Source organism: Podarcis pityusensis (genome assembly GCF_964106645.2).
Source record: "Podarcis pityusensis genome assembly, chromosome: 13".
In the NCBI taxonomy this organism is placed as follows: Eukaryota; Metazoa; Chordata; class Lepidosauria; order Squamata; family Lacertidae; genus Podarcis; species Podarcis pityusensis.
Window position 1 is genome coordinate 37,624,477 of NC_138038.1, and position 23,139 is coordinate 37,647,615.

General features: G+C 45.6%; 1 protein-coding gene and 1 long non-coding RNA gene across 12 annotated transcripts in view; one reads left to right on the plus strand and one right to left on the minus strand.

The window, feature by feature from the left end:
* Positions 1-23,139, minus strand: part of IL11 (interleukin 11) — a 70,325-nt gene that overhangs the window by 30,197 nt on the left and 16,989 nt on the right. For 3 of the 11 annotated variants that reach the window (XM_080977837.1, XM_080977843.1, XM_080977844.1), the window contains 2 exons: positions 12,536-12,660; positions 4,879-5,077 (listed from right to left, as the gene is read on the minus strand). The gene's annotated coding sequence lies outside the window, so the exon portion shown is untranslated. Of the gene's footprint in view, positions 1-4,878; positions 5,078-9,876; positions 10,304-12,535; positions 12,661-12,780; positions 13,213-14,595; positions 15,007-17,014; positions 17,082-19,268; positions 19,470-23,139 lie in introns of those variants that run through there. The other 8 variants (XM_080977842.1, XM_080977839.1, XM_080977845.1 and 5 more) reach the window with 7 other exon arrangements.
* On the plus strand, positions 2,621-8,853 carry LOC308461168. Its single transcript, XR_013978823.1, has 3 exons — positions 2,621-3,074; positions 4,042-4,261; positions 7,926-8,853. It is a non-coding gene; the product is annotated as an uncharacterized lncRNA (long non-coding RNA).

The window sequence follows — 23,139 nt, forward strand, 5'->3', positions numbered from 1 at the left end:
TGACAACGATTAGAATCTAGACAGGCAGGCAGCAGGGCTGAATTGAAAGTGTTTGATTGAACCTATCACTGCAAAACTGAGGAAGGAAATTTGAGGGGCACAATAACTGGTAGGGCTGGCGAAGGGAATAGTTTGCAAGCTTTAAGTAAATTTGTTTTTCCTTCCTTTTAATGTTTGCTTTGACACCTGGTTTCTGGAATTCTTTGGGGACAAAGGAGCCTAATCTCCACCTAATTTTTAAAAGGAAAAGCACCGCCTCTTAAATCTTCCTGGGTACCACTGTGCCATGAAATAATCCATTCCTTTCTCCTAGATGCATGGAAATGTCTTTTTACTTGTTTATACGAAAATACTGCATTCTGCACATGCTCAGAGGCACTCCTCCAGCCACACAGGACAAGTAGTTTTAGGAAGGAAGCCTCAGATGACACCAACACTGTTAGCAGGTATGTTGTAAATAAGGAACCTTGACTTTGGAAACAGGTTCTGGGGGTTTCTATCTCAGGCAAAACACAGTTCAAATTAAGTCTTGAATCTGACGAGAAAGTTAGCACTTTTAGGGAGGTAGCATGCCTCATACCTTGAGGGAAAGGACTGGGATAAAAAGGGAGGAAGTCTCGGAGCCAGGATTTCTCTAGGTGCCATCCTGTCCCTGAGTCAGTCCCGGATAGCCCGAGGATTTGAGACGAGGTAGCTGGGTCAGTCACCTATCCCAATGGCTAAATTGTGGTTTTGAGGCTAGGAGATGAAAGTTTGTGATCGGAGACTCTGAATCTGCAGCTCTGACTCTCTTCGGGTCAGTTGCACAAGATCACAGAAAAATGCCCCCCTCCTCCTGTGTCCAGCTCTCTGAGTCAAGGCAGGGTGCCCTTTTAACACTCTCATTAAGTGGAGTCACTAGCCACTCGTCAAAAATCATTGACTCCTCTTAAAACACACGCAAACGCACAACGCCCGGGGACCACTGGTCTTCCGGACCTAGCAAAGTCGATGTGTCAGCTTGACAGAAGAACCCACAAATCACTGATTGTGTCACAGGTTGGGGGGGGTGGACCATGTCACACTGCTGACATAACATTCGGGGGCTGATGGGATGAGGAAGGACGCCGTGTTCTCTAGGAAGAGAGAAAAAGGGTGTCAGAGGAAATAAAGAGCCAGCTTACTGGGGGTTTCTGAGAAATTTTCTGGGGCTAAGGATTAATATCCATACAGAGAGAGAGAGAGTTACAGGTGCCTTTTCACTTCCTCTGTGCCTGGCAGAGATGAGAAGATGTGGGGAGGGAGCCAGCCAGGCTGGCTGGGAGGGGATGGGGGGAGCGGGAGAAGAGGGTCGTAATTGGGAGAGACAGTGACACAAACTCCACACAAAAACTGTGCGGTCATCGCCCGGTGCGGTCCGTCTGGGAAAGCAGTATACGGTGGATGGGAAATCTTGCCTCTTCCCACAATCCTCTGCTCTAACCCACAGAGGCGTAGTCCCCTCACGAGAGAACCCAGGAGTCCTGGCTCCTTCAAAGCTCTTTTTACAATTGCATCCATGCGCACGCACTGACCCTGCTTAGACAATTAGTCTTCATTTTTCTTCCCAAAATGTCCTGGCTTCAGCTTCTTTCCCTTGCCTCTGGTATGGGGGGGGAGGAGTTTGATGGATCTCCCTCCCTTTTATGTTTCCTAGCAACCCACGGGCCTTGTTGTGAACCTGCAAGGGGGTGGGTGGGTATCATTACAAATCTTTCTCTTCAGCAAGTGATTGGAAAGGGTCCTTTGGGGTGATGGGAGAGGCAAGGTAACCTAGTAGATACAGTGTTGGATTTGGACACAGGTTTAAATCACTGTTCACACACAGAGCGTACTTTGGGCTAGCTGCTGTCTCTCAGCCTAACCCACCTCACAGGATTGTTAAAACGATGAGGAGAAACCATGTTCGCCAATTTAAGTTCCTTGAAGTTAGGAAGGGTGGGATTGACAAAGAGTAATACATAAATAAGGTCCACAGATGAGGCCCAGGTGTGGGGAACATTTGGTCCTCTAGATGTTGCTGAACTACAAGTCTGATCAGCCCCAGCAAGCAAAGTTAATGACCAGGGATGATGGGAGTTGTAGTTCAGTCCTCATATGGAGAACCAAAGGCTCCCCACACCTAATCTATGGGAAGGTCCCATAGATGTTGCTGCTGAGTTTATGAGCCCATAGCAGTTCGAAAGAGGACTTTCACAAGACTGCAACAGCCATGGTTGTTTTTAGGCCTTCATTAACCTGTTGTGGGGGATGTGGGTGGCGCTGTGGGTTAAACCACAGAGCCTAGGACTTGCCGATCAGAAGGTCGGCAGTTTGAATCCCCACGACGGGATGAGCTCCTGTTGCTCGGTCCCTGCTCCTGCCAACCTAGCAGTTCAAAAGCACATCAGAGTGCAAGTAGATAAATAGGTACCGCTCCGGCGGGAAGGTAAACGGCGTTTCCGTGCACTGCTCTGGTTCGCCAGAAGCGGCTTAGTCATGCTGGCCACATGACGTGGAAGCTTTACTACGGCTCCTTTGGCCAATAAAGCGAGATGAGTGCCGCAACCCCAGAGTCGGTCTCACCTGGACCTAATGTTCAGGGGCCCCTTTACCTTTAACCTGCTGTGGAGCCACTTTTTGCACATAACCACTGCTGTAGCTTTCCAAGTTCTTAAAGTTCAGTGCAGAATTCAATCTGTCTCAGTGCATGGCAGAGCACCCTCCACATAGACTGCAATCAGGTGGCTAGAATTCAGTGTGGACTCAAAATAAACCTATAAGTGAGCCCTAACCAGAGTGTGAGAATCAAAGCACTTTGGGGTTCAACACTCGGGCCCACCAAGCAGAATCCTTTTGCGAAATGCAGCCCACTGCAGCAAGCAGAAGCAGACAAGGTGCACTGAACTTACAGAGCAAGGTAGATTTTGATGGCTCAAGAAAGCAAGCCAAGCAACGTGCTAGGAGGAGTTGTGGGTAGAGGAGACACTCTCAGCCCGAAGTTCAGCAAATCAGAATGATGTCAGATCCTTTCACTCCCAAAATGGGGTGCTGAACGAAATTCTACCTTTGCAACAGTAGATGTTTGCGACATCTATGAGGAACAGATAAGGTCCCCACAACTGCTGCTCCTGCTGTTGGGGCAATTTGGCAATAGTTGCTCTGGAACTAACAGCTCACTTTCCACCACATCTTGCCTGTGAAACGCTTATCACTCAGATTTGTAGCCTCTGTTCATTTTATCCCTTTGACTCAAGGAGAGTAAGTGCTTCTTAAATTCATTTATATTCGCAACAATTCTGTAAAACAGGTTGCTATTATCCCCATTGAACAGGTTGGGCAACTGAGGCTGGGAGTCAAGTAATTCTCTAAAGAGCGTCCAGAGACTTCAGGCCTGAATGTACCCTTGAACCTAGGCATCCAAGCTTCAGATACAACCTTCGATCCTTGAGGCTGGGGGGGAACGCAGGCCTCAGGCCACACCTGCCCTGGCCCTTTCCACCTCTGTTAACCCCACACTGCCACCATGTGGCAACTCGCCCATGAGCCATTTACTCCAGGGAGAAAGTGGGTTATTATTATGATGTTTATTATATATTTTTATATCCCGCCTTTCCCCCCCAGACCGGGGCCCAAGGCAGTTTATACAAATTAAAACAATACAGATTAAATACAAAAAGCTGGAGATCTTCCATGGGACAAAACAAAAACTGCCATCAAACCAGACGGTAACATTACCTAGGAATATGGGTGCCCCTTTTAAAATTATATTTTGCTAAGGTCTCTGGTGCCTATGAGATGGGTTGCTATATGCAACTAACAATACATTCCCCATTTGGGCATCTCCATACTGGGAAAATCTGCATCGGTTGAATGGCCGCCTGAATCTCTGACATGTTAAAGACAGGTGAGTCCTGCTAGGGGTGAGGCGGGATTTGGGGGATGTGTCAAAACATTATAGGGAGGGGTGTGTAGATGGGAGACAATTCCTGGAGGATCTTAATTCCCATCAGGAGTGACTTCCAGGTTCTCCTTCACACCCAGCGGGAGGTGCTGCCGAAACATAGCTGTGGTGCCCCCAAAATGGAAGAAACGGCAGTTTCACGGGGGAGCCTGAAACCCCCTCCCCAATGGTCTCCAAAGGAAAGAGAGCCTAAATGCCAGGTCCTTGGAAGTAGCTTCGGCGCCGTGAATGGGGCCTGTGTGAGATGACAGCGTCGTAAACGCTCTCCATAACAACGCAGGGAAGCAACGGAAAACACAGGTCAGATACGACTCCGGCAGGGGAGGTGGTGGGGAAGGGCAGGTGTGTGGCAGGCAGAAAGGAGAGACCCACACATGCATGCCCCAAAGCTGTATGGGGTGGGAGGGAGACATTTCTGCCCGTTGCCCTATGTCAGGGGTCAGCAACCTTTTTCAGCTGTGGGCTGGTCCATCGTCCCTCAGAACTTGTGGTGGGCCAGACCATATTTTGAAGGGGGGGGGAAAATGAACGAATTCCAATGCCCCACAAATAACCCAGAGATGCATTTTAAATTAAAAGCAACAGTCTACTCATGTAAAAACACCAGGCAGGCCCCACAAATAACCCAGAGATGTATTTTAAATAAAAGGACACATTCTACTCATGTAAAAACATGCTGATTCCCAGACCATCCGTGGGCCGGACTGAGAAGGCGATTGGGCCGCATCTGGCCCACGGGCCTTAGGTTGCCTACCCCTGCCTTATGTGGTCTTCTAAATGCTCAGCCAAGCCAGGTACACCTTTGCTATCCCTAGAAAAGCATCCCTATCCATGACACTTTCGTAAAACAAATTACCCCTGCCTGCCCCAGGGATGCTTAATTTTTTTCCCCTGTACCAAAATGGACAGTGTCTTACCTCACAGAGTTACACGCCATTGTGCAAAAGTATCAGGTTTCAGCCGGATTTCCCAGTGCCTGAAGGCAAGGTGGTTCTCCATCCTACTTGAAATCTTGCTTACAAGTCCAGCTCAAAGGTACCTTAGGCCCCGAGGAAGAAAATGCATCCCCTTTCACACATGGTCAGGAAATGAGGGGTGCCGGCTGAGGGGTGGGGCCTGCAATGAAAACAAACGCAACCCTTTTAGGTTCCTTCAAAATTTGAAGAGCCTGGTTTGAATTTCACATGGGATGAGATCTGGCAGAAATCTAGAGATGTGCAGGACCCCAAATCAAACACACAAAAATCCCCCTGTTTGATCTTATCAAGGCTTTCCTCAGAATTCCTCAGATGTTTTCCTGAGGTGTTCACTGGAGGCAAAAATTTTGTGGCCACTCTATGGGATGCCCTCTTTCCTGCGCCAGCAGGGATTATCCACACTTAACTCTTGCCCCAGTTCTTCAAATGCCCGCGCTATAACACTCCATGTCCAAGTGGGGGGTTGGTTGTGGGGTTTTTTGCCCTGAGTTTTCCCTGCGAAAACCTGCTCTTTAAAGCTAAATCTGGTTCAATTTTCTACGTTCATAGAATCACAGAATCATAGAGTTGGAAGGGACCCCGAGGGTCATCTAGTCCAACCTCCTGCATTGCAGGGATCTCAGCTAAACATCCATGACAGATGGCCATCCAACCTCTGCTTAAAAACCTCCAAGGAAGGAGAGTCCTCCACCTTTCATGAGAGTCTGTTCCAGCTGTTACTGTCAGAAAGTTCTTCCTGATGTTTAGTCAAAATTTCCTTTCTTGTAACTTGAATCCACTAGTTTGGGCCCTAGCCTCCAGAGCAGGAAGAAACAAGTTTGCTCCATCTTCCGTGTGACAGCCCTTGGGATATCTGAAGATGGCTATCACATCTCTTCTCAAGTCTACTCTTTACTCTACTCTAAAGATGCCCAGCTTCCTCAATCATTCCTCATAAGGCCTGGTTTCCAGAACCTTTATCATCTTGGTCACCCTCCTCTGCACACCTTCCAGCTTGTCAATATCCTTCTTAAATTGTGGTGCCTAGAACTGGACACAGTTCTAACAGAATAGAGTGGTACTATTACTTCATTTGATTGGGACACTATACTTCTTCTAATGCAGCCTAGAAGCCAGTGTGGTGTAGTGAGCCAGTGTGGTGTAGTGGTTAAGAGCGGTAGTCTCGTAATCTGGGGAACCGGGTTTGCGTCTCCGCTCCTCCACATGCAGCTGCTGGGTGACCTTGGGCCAGTCACACTTCTCTGAAGTCTCTCAGCCCCACTCACCTCACAGAGTGTTTGTTGTGGGGGAGGAAGGGAAAGGAGAATGTTAGCCGCTTTGAGACTCCTTAAAAGGAGTGAAAGGCGGGATATCAAATCCAAACTCTTCTTCTTCTTCTTCTTCTTCTTCTTCTTCTTCTTCTTCTTCTTCTTCGAATAGCATTAGGTTTTCTTCTGCTCCTACATCACACTGTTGACTCATGTTAAGCTTGTGGTCCGCCAAGACCCCTAGATCCTTTTCATATCTACTACTGGCAAGTCAGGTGTTCCCCATCTTATATTGGTGCAGCTGGTTCTTCCCACCTAAGTGTAGGGCCTTACGTTTGCCCCTATTGAAATTCATTTTGTTAGTTTTGGCCCAGTTCTGCAACCTGCTATTGTCATATTGAATCCCAATTCCATCTTCAGTGGCACCCCTCCCATTTCGGTGCCATCTGCAAATTTGATAAGCATCCCCTCAATTCTCTCATCCAATTCCTTTATAAAGACATTGAACGACAATGGACCCAGCACAGAACCCTCAGATCTTGCCACTTTTTTCTAGGATGACAAGGAACCATTAGAGAGTACTCTTTGGGTTTAGTCAGTCAACCAACTACAAATCCACTGAATAGTTACCTCGTCTAACTCACATGTTATTGCTCCATCTGAACGCCACTTGTTGCTAAGAGAAGTTGGACGCTAACTGCTTGGAGGTCACATACTATAGCTAGTTAACATGCCAGAGTCTCAATCGTTATTCAGGTGAGGCCACACAGACACATTTATTCTAGAACCTTCTGGAGGGACTACAAAAGCCACCACAGTGTAGGCCCTGCTCCTTACACTGATCAATGACTCTTAAGTGAGGGATTTTAATGGACGGGGGGCCACAGAACCAGAGAAAACCAGGACAGATTTTGCAAGCAAAGAAATGCCATGAAGACTTTCAGTCTTCAGTGGTAGCATGCTCACTACATTGGCCAGAATCCAAATTCCTTGGCCTAGAAAGCTCACTGGGTAGCTTCGCTATCACTTTCCCATGAGTAAAAATGTGAGCTAAAGTGAGATGTCTCAAGGGCTGACACAAGGACATGTAAGCACTTTGTTTTAAAGGACAGCCACAGAAATAATTTTTAGCAGCCTACCTTCATTCAATGCCTTGCTACAGTCTAGTGGGAATCAGAGGGCCACTTACTGAGTTTTTCTGAAAGCAGCCTCAGGAGTCTGGAAATAAGGCTGGAGGGGTTGTGGGCAACTGTGATGAGGTGCTTACAAACAAATTTTTAAGAAAAATTGCCCTCCAAAAGCTGTTTTTTGTTTTTGTTTTTTTGCCCAGCAAGGGTGGAGATTATACGGAAGCAAAACAAACAAACAAAACAACTGAGGGTTTTTTGGGGGGATTTTAATTGCTTCCCTTCCCACCTACCATTTCTCTGCTCCCGAAAACAGCCTCCTAAGGCTGCTTTTCAAAAACATAAAGAAAAAGTTACACACAGCTACATATAACAGCTAGCACAGACCAGAGACTTGAGGCTTGAAACACTGGCTGACGGGAGGTATATGGAATTGTATACTGTATGCTCAAATCTCCCAAGCCTGGAGCTGGAAGACACACATTCCAAATCTGGAGGTATGCTGTCAGGTATTTGACCTTGACCTGGCTCTGACAGCAGGATCAAAACCCATAATAAGTTGCTTCCTGTGGAGAAGTGGGGGCTGAGCAATCTCCTATATCTCCCATTTCAGACCGACCGACCATTTCGCCCATACTGGGGATGGAGGAAGGTGAGTTGCCAGAGTGATATAACCTTGCTATCAACTTCTCAACCAACTTCGAGACCAGGGAAGGAGGAAGTTTCATGAGGGAAGAACAACAAAACCTTGGGGGAAATGGAGTCTAGGTTTCTTTCCATGTGCCTTTTAGATGGCATTGAATGGAAGCTCCTGTTCTCCTTTGTCATCGCATAAGAAACACAGCCTTCTGCAAGGAAGCCGAGACCAGGAATTGGTGCAATCTGGGCTTTTCAAGGGGCTGTCCCAAACCAGGCTCTGAGAAATGTCAGTGAATCAGTGAGAATGACCAAGTGCTTCGCTGCAGTTTACAAACAAACAGTTTGGAAATCCTGAACCTCGGCCAAGGAATGAAAATCCCAGCTCACGTCAACGCTGCACAGTAAACGGAAGTATCGTCTGAGTTCGCAGTGACCACAAGGTGCAGAGCTAATGAGTGTTCATTGCTCGCTTCCCCTAAGTGCCCTCTGATGGGAACGGAGGCTGGGATTTCTGGCCCTTGTCAACATTCCTAACTTTTGCTCCTTCCAGCACCCCTGCTGGGGTGAAGTGTCAGATTAACAGTCTTTTTGGACCAATTTTTGGGGTAAAGTTCAGCCGGGAAGCTTCTTTGGTGAAGACAGCCTCTTAGATTCATTCTTTCATATATTTATTTTTTAAATGATTATACAGTGGTACCTCGGGTTAAGTACTTAATTTGTTCTGGAGGTCCGTTCTTAACCTGAAACTGTTCTTAACCTGAAGCACCACTTTAGCTAATGGGGCCTCCCACTGCCGCTGCGCCGCAATTTCTGTTCTCATCCTGAAGCAAAGTTCTTAACCTGAGGTACTATTTCTGGGTTAGCGGAGTCTGTAACCTGAAGCGTATGTAACCCGAGGTACCACTCTATACAACTCTACATCCTGTTCAGTGTACAACCAATGTATACAGTCAGTGCTATTTTTCTAGAAAAAGAGGTGCTGGAACTCACCATGAACACTTCCCTCTTTCTCTTACTGAGAATGGCAATGGCACCCACCTGAGAGGCGCCTGAACTGAGTTCCAGTGAGTTCCCCCTGAAAAAAGCCCTGTATAGTAATGCAGAACCAACAATAAAACAAATAAAATGCTTGAACCACACTAATACTTTGTTAGGTGACCCAGGGACCCCTATTCCCTCCAGGGAGCTACAATTCCCAGAGTTCCCTAGGAAGAAGGAATTGAGTGTTAAACCACCCTGGGAACTGTAGTTCTCTGACGGGAACAACAGGCTCCTAACAACTCTCAGGACTCTTAACAATCTACAGCTCCCTGAATATTTTACAGGAAACTAGGAGTGATGATTGGCACGATACTGCTTTAAATGCATAGTGCAGATTGAGCCTATGTTACATTGTCAGCTCCCCTTGCCAGTTCTCTCTTCTCATCTTCTTGCCTCATGCTTATGTCTAATTCCCTTTTTCTGTGTCCACCCGGCAGCAGCGTCATGCATTGGCTCAGGGAAGCAGCAGAGATAGCAACATAGAGTGGTACTTCGGGTTAAGAACTTAATTCGTTCTGGATGTCCGTTCTTAACCTGAAACTGTTCTTAACCTGAGGTACCACTTTAGCTAATGGGGCCTCCCGCTACCGCTGCGCCACAATTTCTGTTCTCATCCTGAAGCAAAGTTCTCAACCTGAGGTTCTATCTGGGTTAGCACAATCTGTAACCTGAAGCGCCTGTAACCTGAAGTGTCTGTAACCTGAGGTACCACTGTACTTTATTTGAAAACTTACCTTTGGAGCTGTGCAGAAGCACAGGTGTGCATTGGGAAGTAACATCCACATATATATTAAATATGGCGATCATTAACATAACTGTTCAGTCAATGGGAATAAAATTTTATTTATTTGTTTCTTTATTAATAAAAATTATTGGTCTTTTTTTTTACGAAGGAAACTCAAAGTGATTTATAATACAGTATATAAACAAGTGCAAACATTAAAACCAGCATAAAATAAAGGAAAAAGAAAATATAACACACAATCTTTTAAAAGACAGGATTTTAACATCCCACCCACTCAAGGAGGCCTCAGGTAATTAAAAGCCAAAGGCCTAGTGAAAACGAAATATTTTTGCCCCGCGCCTAAAGCTATGGAACGATGATGCCAGGTAAGTCTTCCTTGGGAGAGCATTCCACAAGTGGGGAGTCACCATTGAAAACTGAGGATAAAACATCCTTTTCACACAGCCATTGTATGGTCAAAGATGGGGAGGAGGAGGAAGATGTGGAAAAGGGGGGACCAAATCAATTTTGCAGGATCAAAGCCACTCGGGCAATCCAGTAAGAATAGCGGAAGTAAAATGCAGTTACTAAAAGAAAAAAGAAAAAAAGTCAGCATTAAAACTAGTCTGGGAAATCCTGTCATGAAGGATCAGAAATAGCACCATCAACACAAGTGTTGGGGTGTCATGTGTATTGTGAGGAGGTGAGGTGTAATAACACAAATAGTTTTTTTAAAGCCTGATGTGGAACCCCTCTTTGTCCGGCACAGAAAAGATTACAACGTCAGCACCAGGTGAGCCACTTTAGGGAAGGCATTCCATAACTGGGGCACAACTGCTGAGGAAGTCCTCTCCCTTGTGAGTGAAGAGCCTACCTCTGACACAAGGAGGCCGTCAGAGAAGAGCCTGAGCAGAAAAACCTAACAAACAGGGAGGGTTATCTGAGGATCCTCATACAATTCTTATGGATTTTCCTTTGAGGAGCTCAGTGGGTGTGAACCCCTTGCTACCTACCAATGCAAAGTCTTGCCTGCTGGTCTCTAAGTTTGTGGGAGCTTTTGGTTTACACAGAACAATTACAACTAGCTCTGGGTAGATTTTGGAGGCAAGAAGGTTATACAGCTGAATACTCTCCTTCTTCACACTTTTAGGGGCCAGGAAGTCAGTATTGGCACTGGGCTCAAATGCACCAAAGTCTCTTTTTGGGAGTGGGGGGCAAAAAGGAAGCCAAAGTGGAGGACTGGAGAATACAGTCTTACAAAAGCAGGCACACAGGTCCTTGCTCTCTCATGTCTTGCCAAACACACACACAGAGGGAGGGAGGGACAGCCTTCTCAGGTAGACAGTTTCTGTCTGTCCATTGGAAGGCTTGTCTGTCCAGCCCTCCAGCCGGGCGGGCCCCAGACGTACAGTTTCCCCCAGTGTGACTCAGGCATAAACACAGCCCCAGGCCAAGGTGTGTGTGCTGTGAGGTGGCGTGAGGGGGTGTGTAAGTGTGTGTGCAATCGGAACTTTACCATCAGCTCAACGGAGCGAGTGGCGCGTTCCGTATGTGTGTGTGTGAGAGAGAGACAAACGTTTAAACTGATGTCTCATATGCTCCCCTGTTTTTCTTGGTTGGGGGGTAGAGGAGGCACTATGAACCATCTTCTGGCCTGTAGTAATTTTAGCCTGCATGTCCTAATGGGCATGGGGGGGGGTTGGTCTCACTCCCCTCAAGTGGTCTGTCTGTCTGTCTGTCTCTTATGATGTTTCCGAAGAAGGCACCTTGGAATTTCTCTTCACCTCTCTTTCACCTTGGAAATATCTCTTCCTCTCCCCCCCCCCACATACAAGTAAAAAAAATTCTATTTAAGAATTGGCCATATATGGAGCCAGACTTCATGGCTAGGTCCTTTCATTCCCAATGTGGAAATGCAGGCCTTACAAGGTCCCCAAAAATCCCCCAAGGGGAACAGAATCCAGAGAAGTACCCCCAGATACTTCAGTGGCTACTCTGAAAGGTCTCGTGAGAATTAACCTTCCTGAAGCATCTTCTGCTGATTTCCCATGTTCTGGTTGCTCCCAGTTCAGCCATATAAGTGGCAAGCTTGGTGCCTTATAAAACCTATTACAGATCAGGTTTTTCTCCATCTTGGATAAGCTGTCTGACTTCCGAATCATGTTCAAAATAAAGGATGCCACCAGTGCAAGAGGTTAGCAGAAACCCGGCTTGCTGAATCGTACCACTTCAGCATGTAATATCTAAGCAGTCCTTTATTGCTAGTATTTGGGAAATGTGATTTGTGTATATATACCTCAGGGTACCTCCAGACATCCTTTTTATCGTGCATTTGTGCATCAGGGTGGTCATAAGCTTGCAAAATACTGTTTGTGCCTGCTAAAGTTTTGGGGTTGATGCGCTGCTTCATTTTCAATGACCCGTAACTTCCTGCTGAACTCCTGTGACTTTTTACACTGCAAATATTCTGGATTGTTGCTTTCTGCCCCACTTCCATTGTGCTATAGAGCAAGAGGGCCCCTCCAGGTGGCAAAAATGCAATAACATTGGGGAAGCATTGCAGAACGAGTAAAGCAGATTGATGTGCGGACAATCCAGTATCAATTCACCATTAATGCACTATTATAGTGTCAGTGACAATAAAAATATTTAGCAAAAAAGTGGGTGGGAATCACATGTAATCACATGTTGCAAAAAAACAACAACCCACCAGCTCTAATATGAGAAGTAGTGGTGCAATTAGGCGATTTTGGACTCTGGGTGGAATGGTCTTATTTGGGGAGTGCTCTTTACATTGTAATAATCACGGTTTTACTTACTTTAAAATGTAGTAACCAAGCTTTGCTGCATTTAAGGGCTCTCCCGTTCATTCTGCTGTGGGGCCTGTCTAGGGCACTGCTGATGAGAAGATGATAGGCTGATAGGCGGAGAGGAGAAAAGGAATCTGGTGAGAAATCAGAATGTAGTCTTGTTATTCAAACACAGTTCAAGACTTGATCTTGAATCTGCTGCAAGCAAGCATGGAGGGTTGTTGTAAGCCCCTCCCCCCCCAGTTCCCTTGTACCTTGGGCAGTTGTCCTTGATTTGGTGTGTCACAGCGGAGAGTAAAAGCTGCATGAAAGCCATTTGATCTAGAAGTTGTGGGCACAATGCCTGGCATTCGGGGAAGGGATGTATCTCATATCATAATACGTCCCTGCCGGGTGAGACCAAAGGCCTATCTAGTCCAACATTCTGCTCTCACGGTGGTCAAGCACATGCCTGTGGGAAGCTCACAAGCAGCACATGAGCGCAAGAGTACACTTTCATTCATGATTCCCAGCATCTGGTATTCAGAGGCATATGGCCTCTGATTCTGGAAGCAAGACACAGCCATTGTGACTAATCTCATTTTAAAGCCAGCTAAATCGGCAGCCATCGCAACATCTTGTGGGGACAATTCTATAGTTTAATTACGTGTACACATAAGTACTTCTTTTTGTCTGTCCTACTCGCGTTAAATTGGATGGCTCTGGGTTCTAGCATCACCAGAGCGGGAGAAAAACCTGTCTCTCAACTATCCGCTTTCTCCAGGCATAGTTTTATCAACTTTGTTCCCCTTTATTTGCTCTTCCCCACGTAAAAGCCCCAAATACCATTACCCATTTGCGTGCATTGGGGCAGGGATACTCAAGATGCTCAGAGGCAAACATCCGTATCACTTCACATTCCAAGAGTGTGCTGTCATTTAAATAATTTCTAAAATAACTTGAGGTGAGAAAAGTTCCACCCTCGCAACAACCTTATAACCAAAGTTATGCTCAGTGCATTTTTCTGGGGGGTACTCAAAGGTACATAGTGCCGGCACCCCCCCATGTTAAAAGTGTGGCACTTACTGTAACAACATGGTGAATACCAGCACCTTTTTTTTCTTTAAAAAAAGAGCACTGGTTATGCTTATTCTATAACTATGCACAAATGCAAGCAAGGCACAGAACTGAAACAGAATTCAGCTCCCCAAGAACCCTAGCTTCCCTTTTTAAAATGTTTCTATCCCTCTTGAGGGCAAAGCTAGACTTGAAACTGTGTTGGCAATGCCTTGTGTCATCACGGATCACCTTGCAATTTTCTTAGGCCGCTCGTTGGGTTGAGAACACTCTGTGCATGGAAGACATATAACAGCAAAACCCGGGATGGAATGTCAAGGAACAGGGTTGGTGCCAAGGAAAACACAAGCCGGATGGGCAAATATTTGGCCATGAGGTGATGGGGGAAACCTTCTCTCCGCCTTTGGCTTGGCGCCCATGGGGGCTTTTCCAATGGCACACAAACTCGGTGGAGTGACTGTCAGAGCAGGGTGCCCAGATTAAGCAACTCGGAATGGATCCAGCCCCCTGCGCAAGGGAAGGGGACCCGGCAGAGGTCATATACATGTTCTTGCCCGCACACAGGTTAACCAAATTTTTGAGGCCTTTGAGGCTTTGCAAAGAGTCACATGTACCATCTGCCTGAATCATTAGCAAAAACAGTGCACTGCTTGTGGCAAAAAGGTTCCTGTTGACTATTTGGTATGCAGTGTGGGCCATACATAAGGGGAGATAGGTGGAAATATATGCAACCAGGTCAATGTAGGATTTATCACTAATAACCCCTAACATTATAACCACAAAGCCCCCAATTCTGTAACCAGAATAAATTATGAAAATGATTTCATTCATTGAGATTAAAAACCCACTTTGTCCTACAGATGTTGTCCAACGTCTTTAAAACATTTCCTCCTATTACCTTGCTCCCTACATTTAGAAATGGAAATATTTATTTATTTTTATTTAGTCAATCTTATAAATATCTCTCAAAAGGGTTTAAAATAAGGAATCAAAGAGTCTGCCCCCCCGACAACCTTTTAATTATGCACCCATGATTATTTGTGCTGATTATTGTATTGGGGTAAAAGGTAAAGGTACCCCTGCCCCTACGGGCCAGTCTTGACAGACTCTAGGGTTGTGCGCTCATCTCACTCTAGAGGCCGGGAGCCAGCGCTGTCCGCAGACACTTCCGGGTCACGTGGCCAGCATGACGAAGCTGCTCTGGCGAGCCAGCACAGCACACGGAACGCCATTTACCTTCCCGCTAGTAAGCGGTCCCTATTTATCTACTTGCACCCGGGGGTGCTTTCGAACTGCTAGGTTGGCAGGCGCTGGGACCGAGCGACGGGAGCACACCCCGCCGCGGGGATTTGAACCGCCGACCTTTTGATCGGCAAGTCCTAGGCGCTGAGGCTTTTACCCACAGCGCCACCCGCGTCCCTATTGTATTGGGGTAGTAATACACAATCCCACTTCCAATAGCGTTTGCAGGTACAAACATTTCTGCGGCAGACACACTGTTTCATTTCCAATCAGCACATGTCCCACATCTTCCAGCTGAAATCATGTGACCTTTCATCCAAGAAATGCTTTTGTTTACTTTTGTTTTGGTATCACTTTTCTTGTGCTATAGTGCAAAAGTGCCCCTTAAGTGGGCAGTAATGCAAAACACTGGGGAAGCATCACAGAACAATTAATAAAGCATAAAAATGTGTAGTACTGTATAAATCTGCAACTAATATAATATTATGGGTTCTGTAACATGGTGCAGAATATCCCTGCAAACACTTCTGCCCCCCCCCCCCCCGGTCTGGAGGGGCTCTCTGAAATAACAAAAAATCAAAAGCACACAGCAAAACAACAAACCTATATAGGTAATATGAACAACATGCAAATTCTTCAAACCATCAGGCTGCAGAATATTAAAAATAATAAGCAGTAAGTACAATTCAGCAACCAACAGCTGGGGAATGCCCAGACAATGAAGGATACTTTCAGTAAACATCTAAAATGTACTCAGACCTGCAGAATGATTATACCGCTCAGAATGCAGGTGCTTGAGGGCTGGTTTGCAGCACGTAAATGGGACAAGAATTGGGGTGCGCAAACCCGGATGTGCCCTTACTTTGCGCAAGGAGAAGTGGAAGGCCACACAAAATCAGGACAGGGATCAGGTGGCTGGCTATCAGTGTGCCAGGTACATGGAAACCCCAGAGAATATTCACACATTGAACCTTCAGGCCTATGCTTAAGCTGTTCTAAGGATACCCCTAATGTGTTGATGTGATACTAGGGACTCAGCTACACTGGCAAAGAAAAAGCGCTTTATAAGCGTTGTTGATGCATCCTGTGTCACCAGATGGCGCTGTGAAGTTCCATTTTTGCCAACCCGATTTCTCATACAAAGTTTAAAATGCGTTTAAATGAAACGCTTCTTTGATGTGTCTAGATCCAGCCTAGCTTGCAAACACTGACGTCCTACAGGTATATTTGTCAGAATCTGCTAGAATCAGCTGCAGGTCCCTGTTGGGTATGTCTGGATAAACTACGTCTGCCCCCAGAAATCCTTGTAAGAAATATTGAAACATCAGTTGCCTTAACTGCCAGTCATTAATTCAGTTTCATTTATTAGAAATTCTACAACTCTCTATGCCTTTTCATATAACAGGAAAATAAAACAGAACTGTAAAACGAAATACAATTAAGTGAGACATAAAGCAATTCTAAGTGGATATAATATATCACTAGCTACCAGGGCTTCCTCAGTTACATATAGCCACTTGCTAAAATGCAAAATGGATTTAGCATGCTTAACAGGTTCTTAAAACCGATGGGATTAAAAAACGGAACTGTTTCTTCAGAAATACACAATTAAAAAATGCTAGGAAGCCATAAACCATCTGATATGCAGATACAAAATTAAAATAAAAGCATATCACAAACACGTGAGGTAAAATGTGTTACTCTGCAAATCACCATGGCACACTATGAAATAAATAATAATGATTAAAACTGCAAATAATTGATGCTATTTTAATTTGTCAGCCAATTTGCTATCTGTTCCAGAAACTGGCTCCCAACTCACATTCTTTGCCCTTTCCTGTCTATGATACAGAGCTTGTAGGACAAATGTTACTACTGGTTTCAACACTTTATAAGAATGGGTGGCTAGAAGGAATTTTATACTCTGAGGTAAAAGATAATGAGTCTTTTCCTATCAGCAGGGGTTCCAACCGCTGCAGTCTTAAAAGCTACCAAAAGGAATAATAAAACAAGCAATGGAGAAAGAAAACCTTTCATGTTTCCAAAGTTACACGGTCAGAATTGACTAAGGTCTTGTCCACATTATGGTGGTAAAACCTGGGTCTGAAGAGGACAACTGCAAACCGCAGGTGGGGGTGGCTTTATAGGACGGACAACTCCTCCATTAAAAAGAAATAAACAAATCTTAACCTCACATATTGGAGATGGCTAGCCCAGAACCCTTTTTCCATGACATGTTTGATTTCCATGGAGATTGAATGCTTTTCCGTACAAAATAAATTCAGTCACGTCAGCTTTCACCTAAAGGGTTGAAACGCATTTGTTCTTAACATTCGTCATACTAGTTAGTGGATAAAGCATTTGATTGGCTATAATACTACATTTATTATTGTATTAAAACAATTACCACCATTATTTTATTGTATCTCAATTTGATATTTCTCATGTATTGTGGTATTAGTAAAGTTTGTATAGCCATCTCTTTACAATATTTTAGAAGCAGTAAGTTCCAATTTTTATTCCCACCCAATTTTTTCATTTTTAATCATCTGCTTTTGGAGACTGGGGCCCTACACCTCTTGCTGTGGATCTGGTATGAAATACTACAGCCAAACACAGGCTTACCTCCTCTGTGAGAGCCAAAACTAAAAAGCAGCAGTGTTCTCCATCTTCTTCTTTCATGGCCATTACACTTATTATTTAAACTTATATCCCACCCTTCCTCCCCAAGGAGCCCAGGGCAGCAAACTATAACACTGACAAAATTAAAGCATCTCAAAACAATTCCTATGCAGATGCAAACTTTGAACAACAACATAAACTTAGCACAGGGTGCTTCATCTCAGCAATCCTCTAAGCAGGTTAGACCTTATGGATAAGGTGGGTTATAAATCTAGCCTGTACAGTACTAAGCTGGGTCCAGACGCAGGTTAGTAATACTTAGTTCCCCCTGAAATCAATGGGATACAAATCATGCCTAACTTGTCCCACTGATTTTAATAGAAGTGCAATTAGAGTTGTGCCAACTAAGTTATACTCAAAGCAGACTCACTGAAACTAATGGACCTAAGTTAGTCGCATCTATTAACTTCAATGGATCGACTCTGGATATGATTAACAACAGCTACAACCCTCAGTCTGCATCCAACCTTTTCTTGTTGCCCATGGGAAGCTATGAGCTTCAGCATTGAGCCTGGCTATGTGTGAGTTCTTGTATACGTAACTGTGCATTCAGTTGTCTGCTGAAATGCAAAGAGCAGTACAGGATTATGTTTCATGCAACTTGGGTTGGTTTGTGGATTAAAGTAATTTTGTGTATGCTTTCCTTCATGAGGTTTGGTTGGCTGCGCATTCTTGTTTTCATTGGTAGAAATATGGGAGTGGGTAACCGTGGAACTGGAATTTATGAATCTGTATATTCTTCTATGTGGGGATGCGTGTGGTTCTTTGCTTTGCTGCCTCTGTGTGTCTGTGTGGTTGCGGTTTTTTCCTCCTCAGGCAGAACTTTCACATGCCATGAATGTATGTATAAAGGCATAACGGGATCGGTTAGTGGATCTGTGCATATGTGTGTGGTACTTTGCTTCTGTCTTCACGTATGCATAATTATGAATGTTTGCAGGTACGTGCTTTTGGCTAGCCTGCATGCACCCATCTGCATGGTAGCAGAAGCACCCAACTGCCACAGCATGTAGATAAGTGTGCAATTGCATCATTCTGTGGGTCTTTCATGGGTGTGCGGGTCCCTCGCTCCCTTTGCCATGCCTGAAAAACTGAATTCCTTGGTGTGTAGCTGTGCATTTTCTACGACGAAGTACATGTGTGGTTCTTCCCTTCACTCTCTGTGTATGCATATTTGTGGATGTGTACATGGAAATGGAAAGTCTGTGTATTTTCCCATATGAGGGACGTGGATACCATAACTCTGCGTAAGCACATTTCTATTATTTATCACAACATGTATATCCTGCCTTTCCTCCAAGGAGCTCAAGGTGGCGTCCATAGTTCTCTCCCCCTCCATTTTGTCCGCACAACAACCCTGCGAGGTAGGCCAGGTTAAGAGACAGTGGTTGTGTACACACCATACATTCAAAGCAGCCACTCATAAATCACAGGGAAGTGCTGTTTACCCCTCACAGAGCTACGATTCCCGGCACCTGTAATAAACTACAGTTCTCAGGGGTTTTTTGGTGAAGGGGAACTGCGTGTCCAAAGTAAGGTGTGTCCACAGCCAATGACTGGTCCAAGCTTCATGGGTGACTGGAGATTTGCACCCTGGTCTCCCAGGTCCTAGTCCAACCCTGTAGACACCCTGGGAATCTATAGAAGCGGGTCCATGACTGTGTGTCGTTTCTGCTGCCTCCCCCAGCCCCATGAACCACCGTCTTGAGGAAGAACTGAGTCCATGCCTGTTTCATATTATATGCATTTCACTTATGCATACCCAACCGGCTAGCAGACGAGGAGTTCCTCTTGCGTAGGTGTGGGGGCTTGCAATGTCGAGTGTGCGATATTGGATCCATCTCCCCATGTACGCCACTAGGTATATCCTTTTGCTTGTGTACTTTTTGATTGTTATCTTCTTTCGTTTGGAGGCAGCTGCCAAAAAGCCGAGGCGGGGGATCCGATGAATCTGGAATGGCTAAGGGAGCTGGGGGGGAGGCAGGGGGCGGTAGGGTAAAAGTGAAGAGGGAACCCCCGAGCTGGGATATATCAGGGGAGGGGCGAAGCCCCCCGTGGGTCTTCTGGGCTGCCTGACGTCCTCTGCGTCAGTTGCCCAAAAGGTCACTGTGGTCAGCGTCTGCTGGCTTTTATTGTTTGCATTTTCCTCAGACACTGCCACAGCAAAAGGCTATGATGAGTCTCCGTCCCGGCGTCGTTTGCCCCCACCCTGGCTCTGACCCCCACCTTGGGGGGAAATGGACTCACTATGAAAATATCAAACCCGAGGAAAAGAAACAGCCCCTGAGCAAGAGACAGAGAAGGGAAAAAAAGACCACAAGGCTTTAAACAGGAGGTGGGGGTGGATGGGAATATTCATCATGCAGCCCCCCTTTCCTCCCAGACTCTCTCCCCCCCTCCCCGCTTTAAAAATTTGCCGAAGGCTCTGCCAGATCAAGGGAACGCTTTCCGAAATCCATGGTTTCATTTATGGCTCTTACCTCCAATACCACATTATGCTACTGCAGAAATTTAGGTGCGGGTTCTTTCTGAGGGAGAAGGCCTATCATCAAAACGCATGCTCTAAAACGTCCCCGGGAGCTAGTCTGCCACCATCCAAATCTCTGGGTGTTTAAAATGTTTTATTTCCCACCTTTTTCAGCAATACCGCTCCCCAAAGGGGACTCTTAATAACTAATTACAAAGCAAGGCATAATAAAAACGTAACAACAAAAACAGCCTAATAATAAAAAAATTGTCCAGTAGCACCTTAGAGACTGGACAATTTTTTATTTATTTCGACTGCTTCAGTCCAACACGCCTACCCACCTGAGCCTAATAAATAATAATAATAATAATAATCGCAAATTAAATGCCACCAAATGTTTAGGCCAGAGGTGGCAAACTTGTTTTGGTCAAAGAACCAAAACAAATCCAAGCTACAGGTCAGTTTACCTGTTTTAAAAAATATTTTTCTTCCAAAATTATTGGCGTTTTGAGGGACTGGATCAAGCCCCCAAATGTCTGGCTTAGCTCAGCAGAAAAGCTTAAAATTGACGCAATGTGGATGTCAAAACAGAAGTGTCTGCAGAAGGTATTTCAGAGTCTGGGGTCTACTATAGAAAAGGGCTTGTATCCCCGTTGCTTGCACCTCAATTTGCAAGGTGTGAGACCCTGGAGCAAGTGGTTCTTCAAGATATCATTGGTCTCAAAGCATTTATGGCTTAAACCATAACGACAAAACCAATTCCAAGCTGCACCTAGAAACAAATCTGGTTAGTAACCCGACCAGTGTAGTTTTGAACCCGTTGGTGATTGCAAACCGCTCGTCAGAAGCAGCCCCATGTACAACACACTGCAGTCGCCTGAACTCAACGGCTCTTGTTAAAGGTAAAGGGACCCCTTGACCATTAGGTCCAGTCGTGGCCGACTCTGGGGTTGCGGCGCTCATCTCGCTTTATTGGCCAAGGGAGCCGGCACACAGCATACGGGTCATGTGGCCAGCATGACTAAGCCGCTTCTGGCGAACCAGAGCAGCGCACGGAAACACCGTTTACCTTCCCGCCGGAGCGGTACCTATTTATCTACTTGCACTTTGACGTGCTTTCGAACTGCTAGGTGGGCAGGAGCAAGGACCAAGCAACGGGAGCTCACCCCGTCGTGGGGATTCAAACCGCCGACCTTCTGATCGGCAAGTCCTAGGCTCTGTGGTTTAACCCACAGCGCCACCCGCGTCCCTTGTTATGTACGGCTCTTGTTATGTACATGTAAATACTCTTCCACACGCTACAAAACCCCTATGTTGAAATCACTCCTCTGTAGGAAATATCCAGTACGTAGTAGACAGGCATAGGGGCAAGAATTCAGAGCAGTGTGTGAAACAGAATTTTGGAAGAGGAATTGAGGCCAGCACCAGCCGCCTCAAGCAGGCCCAGAGCTCAAGCAGCCCAGCTGCAGCCCATCAAAACATGGGATGGGATGGGAAACACAGTCCTCTTCTAGGCTGTTGCAATCTAGAAGGCATGATTTAATAATATACTGTGAAATTTAGGTTGAGCAACTAAAGCAGACTTATTGTTTTTGCGCAGCTAACCTGCTTCCAAATAAATCCCGGAAATTTTTGTGTCAAGAAAATGCCCTGGGAAGGGTGGGGTAATGTTGATGCTGGATGATGCCCTGTAACCTCTGTGCAAGCAAATAATAATTCTTCAGAGGTTCTGTTTAAATTTGTGGTTATTAAAAAGACAGGGGGTGGGGAACACAAATGCTTGGGAAGCAGTGATGCTGTATTATCTCCACGCAAATTTTGCGCACGCTAATCAGAATGAGTGTTCAATAAACAGGCCCCTCTGGAAGAGCTCAGCGTCTCTGTCACTTTGCACAGGGTCTGCTCTGCAGGGGTGTTTGTGAAGCAACTGCTGTTGGGGGTGGCGGGGATCCAACCCCATGCAGGAGACCCATTTGCTCAGGTTATTTCCTATAGGGAAATGGGCTTTTCCCCCTCCCCAGCCCTCCAATGGCTACCAGCCACTGTGGCTATGTTTTACCTTCACTGTCAGAGGCGTTGTACCTCTGAATACCGGTTTGGAAGAGTCGCTGTTGCAGTCATGTCTAGCTTGCAGGCTTCCCACAGGTATCTGGTCGGCCCGCAACTTTTCATACCACTTAGGGTCCCTCCAGACTGGAGTTTTACTGCAGGCATATTTTAAAACATGCTCTTGACAGAATAACAGTGCGCTAGTTGTGGATTTATTATGCTTCCCCAATGCTATCACATTATTCCTGTCCGGTGCAACAAAAAATAAGAACATTTGTGGTTCAAAATTATTTTAGAGTACTTGAAAAAGCCACTGAGGTTTTGAAGGCACTAGAAGGGAATGGGGGGGGGGGGAGAGAACTGATTGTTTCTAAGATGAACATCCATAGAATAAGTTGGCTTAGCCTGGGGAGCCAAACTAAGGCCTGAGGGCCGGATCCGGTCCAATCGCCTTCTAAATCTGGCCCACGGACGGTCCGGGAATCAGCGTGTTTTTACACGAGTAGAATGTGTCCTTTTATTTAAAATGCATCTCTGGGTAATTTGTGGGATGTAGGAATTCATATTTTTTTCTTTTCAAAATATAGTCCAGCCCCCCACTAGGTCTGAGGGACGGTGGCCAGGCCCCCTGCTGAAAAAGTTTGCTGACCCCTGGCTTAGGGCAATTTTCTGTCCTTTCTGGGAGGCGGCTTTGCGGGGAGGGTTGGACCCTCTGAATTGAGCAGTGGCATCAGCCCCTATGTTGTTTGTATATACTGTATAGCAACATTTTTATGCTACTTTAGTGTTCAAGGTGCTTCACATACATGATCTCAGTACCTTGTACGGAAGTCCTGTAAGGTGGGTCAGTATTATTATTATTCCCCTCACATGGCAGATGGAGGAGCTGAGCTTTCATAAGACCACCTGGTAAGTTTATGGTAGAGGTGAGACTTGAATGTCCTGTTTCACAATTGAGTAGTTGATCCCAAGTATAGTCCCTTTTACTGAAGTGTGTTCTTAGCCACTAGTCATCATTGTTGCCATAAACGTATTTGTACACCAAAAAGTTCACAATTGAAAATGTGGAAACAGTTAAAATATGGTCAGTAAGTTGTTATTATGCACACACATACAC